Source organism: Syngnathus typhle, linkage group LG9 (genome assembly GCF_033458585.1).
Source record: "Syngnathus typhle isolate RoL2023-S1 ecotype Sweden linkage group LG9, RoL_Styp_1.0, whole genome shotgun sequence".
Taxonomy (NCBI): domain Eukaryota; kingdom Metazoa; phylum Chordata; class Actinopteri; order Syngnathiformes; family Syngnathidae; genus Syngnathus; species Syngnathus typhle.
Genome location: NC_083746.1, coordinates 15,255,001 through 15,265,000, shown reverse-complemented (window position 1 = coordinate 15,265,000; position 10,000 = coordinate 15,255,001). Strand labels below are relative to the sequence as shown.

Below are 10,000 nucleotides of genomic sequence, written 5' to 3'. Positions count from 1 at the left end.
GCTTGGCCAGCGGGGGCCGAGGATGAACCGTGCGGGCACGGCGGTGGTCCGGGGGAAAGGCGTCGGCCTTCCAGGCCCGAGCTGGGGGAACGTGCGATGACCCAGGCGGGAAGCTGCGCCCCGTCCGAGTCAGACTCGGTCGTTGCGGCCCGCTGAGGCTCGCTTCGTTTCCGTAAAGCGGGGGTCGGGGGCGCGGCGCTGTGCCGGCGACTTGCCCGCGCGAGGCACGCGCGCCGAGGCCAGAGCGGGAAGCTGCGCCCCGTCCGAGTCAGACTCGGTCGTTGCGGCCCGCCGGTCTCGCGCTACGGCCAGGATGCGGAGTTTGATCGACACTGGTGGGAGCCGGGGGGTTGAAGGGGTTCCGGCCGCCCCGCCGTTCTCAGCGCCGCTGTCACCCAGACGGGAAGCTGCGCCCCGTCCGAGTCAGACTCGGTCGGTGCGGCCCGCTGTGGCCAGCTGGCAACTAGCTACGGAAGGGTACCGGCGCTCCCGACGAACCCGCCGGGGTGGCTGGTGACCAACGCTGCGTTCGGCGCTTATTGCTGCGACCGGGAGGGAAGCTGCGCCCCGTCCGAGTCAGACTCGGTCGTTGCGGCCCCCCCGAGCCCGCACGCCTCTCGCGGAAGGTCATACGCCACCGGCGGCACGAAAGACGCCTCCCGCAACGCGGTAGTCGGGAAAGGCTATTCGGATAGTCGAGCAGAGTTGCGACAACACATCCCGCGGTGCCGTCTGGTTAGGCAAGGGTTTGAGAAACAGCATTCGCGGTAGACCGGCGCGGCCGGCGGACGCCCACGCGGCGTGCCGCAATCGGATCGCGCGCTCGGCCTCCGTTGATTTCCTCTAGGTGGGTGATTCGGGGCGTCTCGGTCTCGCTGCCGTACGGTCGCGCCAAGGCCTGCGGGGGCGGCGCGTAGCGCACGCTCTCGCGGCGGCCGAGGCGCTAGAGTGCGACCCGCAAGTGGGGAGGAACCGTCCACCCAACGCCGGCGCGAGCCGGGGCCGGTGGGGGCCCTACCAAGGCGGGTCATGAGTGCCAGTCGGTCAGTTCGGGAGAAGGGGAGGGTACTCGGAGGCCCGCCGGGAGCAGACGGGGGTCCGGAAGCTGAGGGGGGTGAAGGACGGCGGCCGGGAGCAGACGGCCGTCCCCGGGAGGGGGTGTTCGTTCACGTGCGGACGCCGGGAGCAGGCGGCCGTCACGCAATTCTGCCAACCGTTCCCACCGGCCTGTGTTTAAGGAGGCGGCCGGTCCTCCGTCCTTGGATGGATAAGATTCGCAGATTTTCGCCCGGCCTGTGTTTAAGGAGGCGGCCGGTTCCCTCCTTCCTTCCTTTCTTGGATGTATAACATTCGCAGATTTTCGCCCGGCCTATGTTTAGTGAGGCGGCCGGTCCTCCCCCTCCTTGGATGGATAACATTCGCAGATTTCCGCCCGGCCTATGTTTAGTGAGGCGACCGGTCCTCCCTCCTTGGATGTATAACATTCGCAGATTTTCGCCCGGCCGGTGGTTTAAGGAGGCGGCCGGTCCTCCCTCCTTGGATGTATAACATTCGCAGATTCTCGCCCGGCCTATGTTTAGTGAGGCGACCGGTCCTCCGCGGAGAGCGACCCGCAAGTGGGGAGGAACCGTCCACCCAACGCCGGCGCGAGCCGGGGCCGGTGGGGGCCCTACCAAGGCGGGTCTCATTGCCTGTCGGTCAGTTCGGGAGAAGGTGGGGGTACTCGGAGGCCCGCCGGGAGCAGACGGGGGTCCGGAAGGTGAGGGGGTGAAGGACGGCGGTCGGGAGCAGACGGCCGTCCCCGGGAGGGGGTGTTCGTTCACGTGCGGACGCCGGGAGCAGGCGGCCGTCACGCAATTCTGCCAACCGTTCCCACCGGCCTGTGTTTAAGGAGGCGGCCGGTCCTCCACGAGAAGAATTCTGCCAAACGTTCCACCGACCTGTGTTTAAGGAGGCGGCCGGTCCTCCCCGTCGTTCCGCCGGCTTGTGTTTAAGGAGGCGGCCGGTCCTCCACTATTCCTTCCTTGGATGGAAGGCATGTAGCACTTTGAAATTTTTCGAGCACTGTGACACTTTGAAAATTTTCGAGAGTTTTTGTACTTAGAAAATTTTTCGCTCTTGCACTTCCAGAGTGCTTTGCGGTAGCTCCTAGGTTCGCTGTCCGAGCATGTGAACACTTTTTGGGGGGGAACACATCGCTAGAGACACCAGCCGCCTGGTTCTCGGGGCCAAAACTTGTGTTCCCCACACTCGTTCTGACTATATTTTGCGATTTGGGGGTAAAGGTAATGAGTACAGTGACTAGGGGGACCAACTCATCGTACTCTGGCGCACCAACAGACCAAAGCTGGTACTGCACTTACCCCTGGTACCCCAACGCCTGGTACCTGAAGGGCGAGAGGCTGATTTTTCGCTATTTGCGGCCGACCGAGGGAACCAGACAAATACTTCTCTGGTTCTTCTATATCAAACAAATTTGTTTTAGGTTCATTTACCTGACATCACTCTGATGAAGGCGGAAGATTCCGCCGAAACATGTCAGGTAAATGAACCTAAAACAAATTTGTTTGATATAGAAGAACCAGAGAAGTAATTGAAAAAGAAAAAACAAGATGAACCTGGAACCAGACAAAGCGGACACTTTACGGCGCAAGAGCCGTTGGCACTTAGGCGAGCTCCAGAAGGAGAGGCTGATTTTTCGCCATTTGTGGCCGACCGAGGGAACCAGACAAAGCGGACACATTACGGCGCAAGAGCCGTTGGCACTTAGAAAATATTCGCCAAAGTTGGCACGAGCTCCAGAAGGAGAGGCTGATTTTTCGCCGTTCGTGGCCGACCGAGGGAACCAGACAAAGCGGACACATTACGGCGCAAGAGCCGTTGGCACTTAGAAAATATTCGCCAAAGTTGGCGCGAGCTCCAGAAGGAGAGGCTGATTTTTCGCCGTTCGTGGCCGACCGAGGGAACCAGGCAAAGCGGACACATTACGGCGCAAGAGCCGTTGGCACTTAATCGAGCTCCAGAAGGAGAGGCTGATTTTTCGCTATTCGTGGCCGACCGAGGGAACCAGACAAAGCGGACACATTACGGCGCAAGAGCCGTTGGCACTTGCGCGAGCTCCAGAAGGAGAGGCTGATTTTTCGCCGTTCGTGGCCGACCGAGGGAACCAGGCAAAGCGGACACATTACGGCGCAAGAGCTGTTGGCACTTAATCGAGCTCCAGAAGGAGAGGCTGATTTTTCGCTATTCGTGGCCGACCGAGGGAACCAGACAAAGCGGACACATTACGGCGCAAGAGCCGTTGGCACTTGCGCGAGCTCCAGAAGGAGAGGCTGATTTTTCGCTATTCGTGGCCGACCGAGGGAACCAGACAAAGCGGACACATTACGGCGCAAGAGCCGTTGGCACTTAGGCGAGCTCCAGAAGGAGAGGCTGATTTTTCGCCATTCGTGGCCGACCGAGGGAACCAGACAAAGCGGACACATTACGGCGCAAGAGCCGTTGGCACTTAGAAAATATTCGCCAAAGTTGGCACGAGCTCCAGAAGGAGAGGCTGATTTTTCGCCATTCGTGGCCGACCGAGGGAACCAGGCAAAGCGGACACATTACGGCGCAAGAGCCGTTGGCACTTAGAAAATATTCGCCAAAGTTGGCGCGAGCTCCAGAAGGAGAGGCTGATTTTTCGCCGTTCGTGGCCGACCGAGGGAACCAGACAAAGCGGACACATTACGGCGCAAGAGCCGTTGGCACTTAGAAAATATTCGCCAAAGTTGGCGCGAGCTCCAGAAGGAGAGGCTGATTTTTCGCCGTTCGTGGCCGACCGAGGGAACCAGGCAAAGCGGACACATTACGGCGCAAGAGCCGTTGGCACTTAGGCGAGCTCCAGAAGGAGAGGCTGATTTTTCGCCGTTCGTGGCCGACCGAGGGAACCAGGCAAAGCGGACACATTACGGCGCAAGAGCCGTTGGCACTTAGAAAATATTCGCCAAAGTTGGCGCGAGCTCCAGAAGGAGAGGCTGATTTTTCGCCGTTCGTGGCCGACCGAGGGAACCAGGCAAAGCGGACACATTACGGCGCAAGAGCCGTTGGCACTTAGAAAATATTCGCCAAAGTTGGCGCGAGCTCCAGAAGGAGAGGCTGATTTTTCGCCGTTCGTGGCCGACCGAGGGAACCAGGCAAAGCGGACACATTACGGCGCAAGAGCCGTTGGCACTTAGGCGAGCTCCAGAAGGAGAGGCTGATTTTTCGCCGTTCGTGGCCGACCGAGGGAACCAGGCAAAGCGGACACATTACGGCGCAAGAGCCGTTGGCACTTAGAAAATATTCGCCAAAGTTGGCGCGAGCTCCAGAAGGAGAGGCTGATTTTTCGCCGTTCGTGGCCGACCGAGGGAACCAGGCAAAGCGGACACATTACGGCGCAAGAGCCGTTGGCGCTTAGAAAATATTCGCCAAAGTTGGCGCGAGCTCCAGAAGGAGAGGCTGATTTTTCGCCGTTCGTGGCCGACCGAGGGAACCAGGCAAAGCGGACACATTACGGCGCAAGAGCCGTTGGCACTTAGGCGAGCTCCAGAAGGAGAGGCTGATTTTTCGCCGTTCGTGGCCGACCGAGGGAACCAGACAAAGCGGACACATTACGGCGCAAGAGCCGTTGGCACTTAGAAAATATTCGCCAAAGTTGGCGCGAGCTCCAGAAGGAGAGGCTGATTTTTCGCCGTTCGTGGCCGACCGAGGGAACCAGGCAAAGCGGACACATTACGGCGCAAGAGCCGTTGGCACTTAATCGAGCTCCAGAAGGAGAGGCTGATTTTTCGCTATTCGTGGCCGACCGAGGGAACCAGACAAAGCGGACACATTACGGCGCAAGAGCCGTTGGCACTTGCGCGAGCTCCAGAAGGAGAGGCTGATTTTTCGCCGTTCGCGGCCGACCGAGGGAACCAGGCAAAGCGGACACATTACGGCGCAAGAGCTGTTGGCACTTAATCGAGCTCCAGAAGGAGAGGCTGATTTTTCGCTATTCGTGGCCGACCGAGGGAACCAGACAAAGCGGACACATTACGGCGCAAGAGCCGTTGGCACTTGCGCGAGCTCCAGAAGGAGAGGCTGATTTTTCGCTATTCGCGGCCGACCGAGGGAACCAGACAAAGCGGACACATTACGGCGCAAGAGCCGTTGGCACTTAGAAAATATTCGCCAAAGTTGGCACGAGCTCCAGAAGGAGAGGCTGATTTTTCGCTATTTGTGGCCGACCGAGGGAACCAGACAAAGCGGACACATGACGGCGCAAGAGCCGTTGGCACTTAGGCGAGCTCCAGAAGGAGAGGCTGATTATTCGCTATTTGTGGCCGACCGAGGGAACCAGACAAAGCGGACACTTTACGGCGCAAGAGCCGTTGGCACTTGCGCGAGCTCCAGAAGGAGAGGCTGATTTTTCGCCATTTGTGGCCGACCGAGGGAACCAGACAAAGCGGACACTTTACGGCGCAAGAGCCGTTGGCACTTGCGCGAGCTCCAGAAGGAGAGGCTGATTTTTCGCCATTCGTGGCCGACCGAGGGAACCAGACAAAGCGGACACATTTCGGCGCAAGAGCCGTTGGCACTTAGAAAATATTCGCCAAAGTTGGCGCGAGCTCCAGAAGGAGAGGCTGATTTTTCGCCGTTCGTGGCCGACCGAGGGAACCAGGCAAAGCGGACACATTACGGCGCAAGAGCCGTTGGCACTTAGGCGAGCTCCAGAAGGAGAGGCTGATTATTCGCTATTTGTGGCCGACCGAGGGAACCAGACAAAGCGGACACTTTACGGCGCAAGAGCCGTTGGCACTTGCGCGAGCTCCAGAAGGAGAGGCTGATTTTTCGCCATTTGTGGCCGACCGAGGGAACCAGACAAAGCGGACACATTACGGCGCAAGAGCCGTTGGCACTTAGAAAATATTCGCCAAAGTTGGCACGAGCTCCAGAAGGAGAGGCTGATTTTTCGCTATTCGCGGCCGACCGAGGGAACCAGACAAAGCGGACACATTACGGCGCAAGAGCCGTTGGCACTTAGGCGAGCTCCAGAAGGAGAGGCTGATTTTTCGCTATTCGTGGCCGACCGAGGGAACCAGACAAAGCGGACACATTACGGCGCAAGAGCCGTTGGCACTTATAAAATATTCGCCAAAGTTGGTGCGAGCTCCAGAAGGAGAGGCTGATTTTTCGCTATTCGCGGCCGACCGAGGGAACCAGACAAAGCGGACACATTACGGCGCAAGAGCCGTTGGCACTTAGAAAATATTCGCCAAAGTTGGCGCGAGCTCCAGAAGGAGAGGCTGATTTTTCGCCGTTCGTGGCCGACCGAGGGAACCAGGCAAAGCGGACACATTACGGCGCAAGAGCCGTTGGCACTTAGAAAATATTCGCCAAAGTTGGCACGAGCTCCAGAAGGAGAGGCTGATTTTTCGCCATTCGTGGCCGACCGAGGGAACCAGGCAAAGCGGACACATTACGGCGCAAGAGCCGTTGGCACTTAGAAAATATTCGCCAAAGTTGGCGCGAGCTCCAGAAGGAGAGGCTGATTTTTCGCCGTTCGTGGCCGACCGAGGGAACCAGACAAAGCGGACACATTACGGCGCAAGAGCCGTTGGCACTTAGAAAATATTCGCCAAAGTTGGCGCGAGCTCCAGAAGGAGAGGCTGATTTTTCGCCGTTCGTGGCCGACCGAGGGAACCAGGCAAAGCGGACACATTACGGCGCAAGAGCCGTTGGCACTTAGAAAATATTCGCCAAAGTTGGCGCGAGCTCCAGAAGGAGAGGCTGATTTTTCGCCGTTCGTGGCCGACCGAGGGAACCAGGCAAAGCGGACACATTACGGCGCAAGAGCCGTTGGCACTTAGAAAATATTCGCCAAAGTTGGCGCGAGCTCCAGAAGGTGAGGCTGATTTTTCGCCGTTCGTGGCCGACCGAGGGAACCAGACAAAGCGGACACATTACGGCGCAAGAGCCGTTGGCACTTAGAAAATATTCGCCAAAGTTGGCGCGAGCTCCAGAAGGAGAGGCTGATTTTTCACCATTCGTGGCCGACCGGGGAACCGTCACCACTCGGACAGCTTGTGCGGCAGCCCACGCTGGCACTTAGAAAATATTCTGAAATTCTCACCGACTTCCGTGGTGGAGAGGCCGAATTTTTGCGATTCGGGTCCGAAAGGAGAACCGTCGCAATTCGGACAGCTTGTGCGGCAGCCCACGCTGGCACTTAGAAAATATTCTGAAATTCTCACCGACTTCCGTGGTGGAGAGGCCGAATTTTTGCGATTCGGGTCCGAAAGGAGAACCGTCGCAATTCGGACAGCTTGTGCGGCAGCCCACGCTGGCACTTAGAAAATATTCTGAAATTCTCACCGACCTCCGTGGTGGAGAGGCCGAATTTTCACCATTCGTGGCCGACCGGGGAACCGTCGCCACTCGGACAGCTTGTGCGGCAGCCCACGCTGGCACTTAGAAAATATTCTGAAATTCTCACCGACCTCCGTGGTGGAGAGGCCGAATTTTCACCATTCGCGGCCGACCGGGGAACCGTCGCCACTCGGACAGCTTGTGCGGCAGCCCACGCTCGCACTTAGAAAATATTCTGAAATTATCACCGACCTCCGTGGCTGAGAGGCCGAATTTTCGACATTCGTGGCCGACCGGGGAACCGTCGCCACTCGGACAACTTGTGCGGCAGCCCTCGGTGATTTTAGGACCGCTTTTTCACCCTCGCCGTCCGACCGGAGAACCGTCGTAGCTCGGACAGTTCGTGTGCCAGCATCCGCTGGCACTTAGAAAAATTTAAAAAAAGAAAAAAATAGTCTTCTGCATATACGTTCTGACTATATTTTGCGATTAGGGGGTAAAGGTAATGAGTACAGTGACTAGGGGGACCAACTCATCGTACTCTGGCGCACCAACACGCCAAGGTTGGTACTGCACTTAGGCTGATTTTGCGCTATTCGCGGCCGACCGGGGAACCAGCGCGGAGCGGACACATTACGGCGAATGAGCCGTTGGCACTTAGAAAATTTTTGAGCTTTTTTCGGACTTCCGTGAGGCTGATTTTGCGCTATTTGCGGCCGACCGGGGAACCAGCGCGGAGCGGACACATTACGGCGAATGGGCCGTTGGCACTTAGAAAATTTTTGAGCTTTTTTCGGACTTCCGTGAGGCTGATTTTGCGCTATTTGTGGCCGACCGGGGAACCAGCGCGGAGCGGACACATTATGGCGAATGGGCCATTGGCACTTAGAAAATTTTTGAGCTTTTTTCGGACTTCCGTGAGGCTGATTTTGCGCTATTTGCGGCCGACCGGGGAACCAGCGCGGAGCGGACACATTATGGCGAATGGGCCGTTGGCACTTAGAAAGTTTTTGAGCTTTTTTCGGACTTCCGTGAGGCTGATTTTGCGCTATTTGCGGCCGACCGGGGAACCAGCGCGGAGCGGACACATTATGGCGAATGGGCCGTTGGCACTTAGAAAATTTTTGAGCTTTTTTCGGACTTCCGTGTGGAGCTTTGGGGCCGTTCCGCCTAACTTTTTACGCCCGATTACGCTTCCAGGGAGGCGGCTAAGCAATTTCGACCAATCATGGAGCTTTTTTGGGACTTCCGTGTGGAGCTTTGGGGCCGTTCCGCCTAACTTTTTATGCCCGATTGGGCTTCCAGGGAGGCGGCTAAGCATTTTCGACCAATCATGGAGCTTTTTTGGGACTTCCGTGTGGAGCTTTGGGGCCGTTCCGCCTAACTTTTTATGCCCGATTGGGCTTCCAGGGAGGCGGCTAAGCATTTTTGACCAATCATGGAGCTTTTTTGGGACTTCCGTGTGGAGCTTTGGGGCCGTTCCGCCTAACTTTTTATGCCCGATTGGGCTTCCAGGGAGGCGGCTAAGCATTTTTGACCAATCATGGAGCTTTTTTGGGACTTCCGTGTGGAGCTTTGGGGCCGTTCCGCCTAACTTTTTATGCCCGATTGGGCTTCCAGGGAGGCGGCTAAGCATTTTTGACCAATCATGGAGCTTTTTTGGGACTTCCGTGTGGAGCTTTGGGGCCGTTCCGCCTAACTTTTTATGCCCGATTGGGCTTCCAGGGAGGCGGCTAAGCATTTTTGACCAATCATGGAGCTTTTTTGGGACTTCCGTGTGGAGCTTTGGGGCCGTTCCGCCTAACTTTTTATGCCCGATTGGGCTTCCAGGGAGGCGGCTAAGCATTTTTGACCAATCATGGAGCTTTTTTGGGACTTCCGTGTGGAGCTTTGGGGCCGTTCCGCCTAACTTTTTATGCCCGATTACGCTTCCAGGGAGGCGGCTAAGCATTTTTAACACGTTATGGAGCTTTTTTGGGACTTCCACACCGACCTCCAGGGCCGTTCCGCATAACATTCTACGCCCGATTGGGCTTCCAGGGAGGCGGCTAAGCATTTTTAACACGTTATGGAGCTTTTTTGGGACTTCCACACCGAGCTCCAGGGCCGTTCCGCCTAACTTTTTACGCCCGATTGGGCTTCCAGGGAGGCGGGTAAGCATTTTTAACCAACCATGGAGCTTTTTTTGGACTTCCGTCTGGAGCTTTGGGGCCGTTCCGCCTGACTTTTAACGTAGAGTACCGGGCGCAAACCACTAACTCAAGCCCGGCATGGCAGCTCGAAAGGCGGTTAAGCATTCAAGGAAGCGCCGCCGGCCGGTCCGCGCTTGGGGCCGGTGGCGGTCGCCTTGTGGCGGTCGGGGGATGGCGGTCGGGGCTGGCGCTTGGGGCCGGTGGCGGTCGCCTTGTGGCGGTCGCCTTGTGGCGGTCGCCTTGTGGCGGTCGGGGGGTGGCGGTCGGGGCTGGCGCTTGGGGCCGGTGGCGGTCGCCTTGTGGCGGTCGGGGGGTGGCGGTCGGGGCTGGCGCTTGGGGCCGGTGGCGGTCGCCTTGTGGCGGTCGCCTTGTGGCGGTCGGGGGGTGGCGGTCGGGGCTGGCGCTTGGGGCCGGTGGCGGTCGCCTTGTGGCGGTCGCCT

The 10,000-nt window shown here is 58.0% G+C and overlaps 1 protein-coding gene across 1 annotated transcript in view; it reads right to left on the bottom strand.

The window, feature by feature from the left end:
* LOC133160169 (uncharacterized) overlaps positions 1–10,000 on the bottom strand; it is a 143,350-nt gene that overhangs the window by 58,925 nt on the left and 74,425 nt on the right. The window lies entirely within an intron of this gene.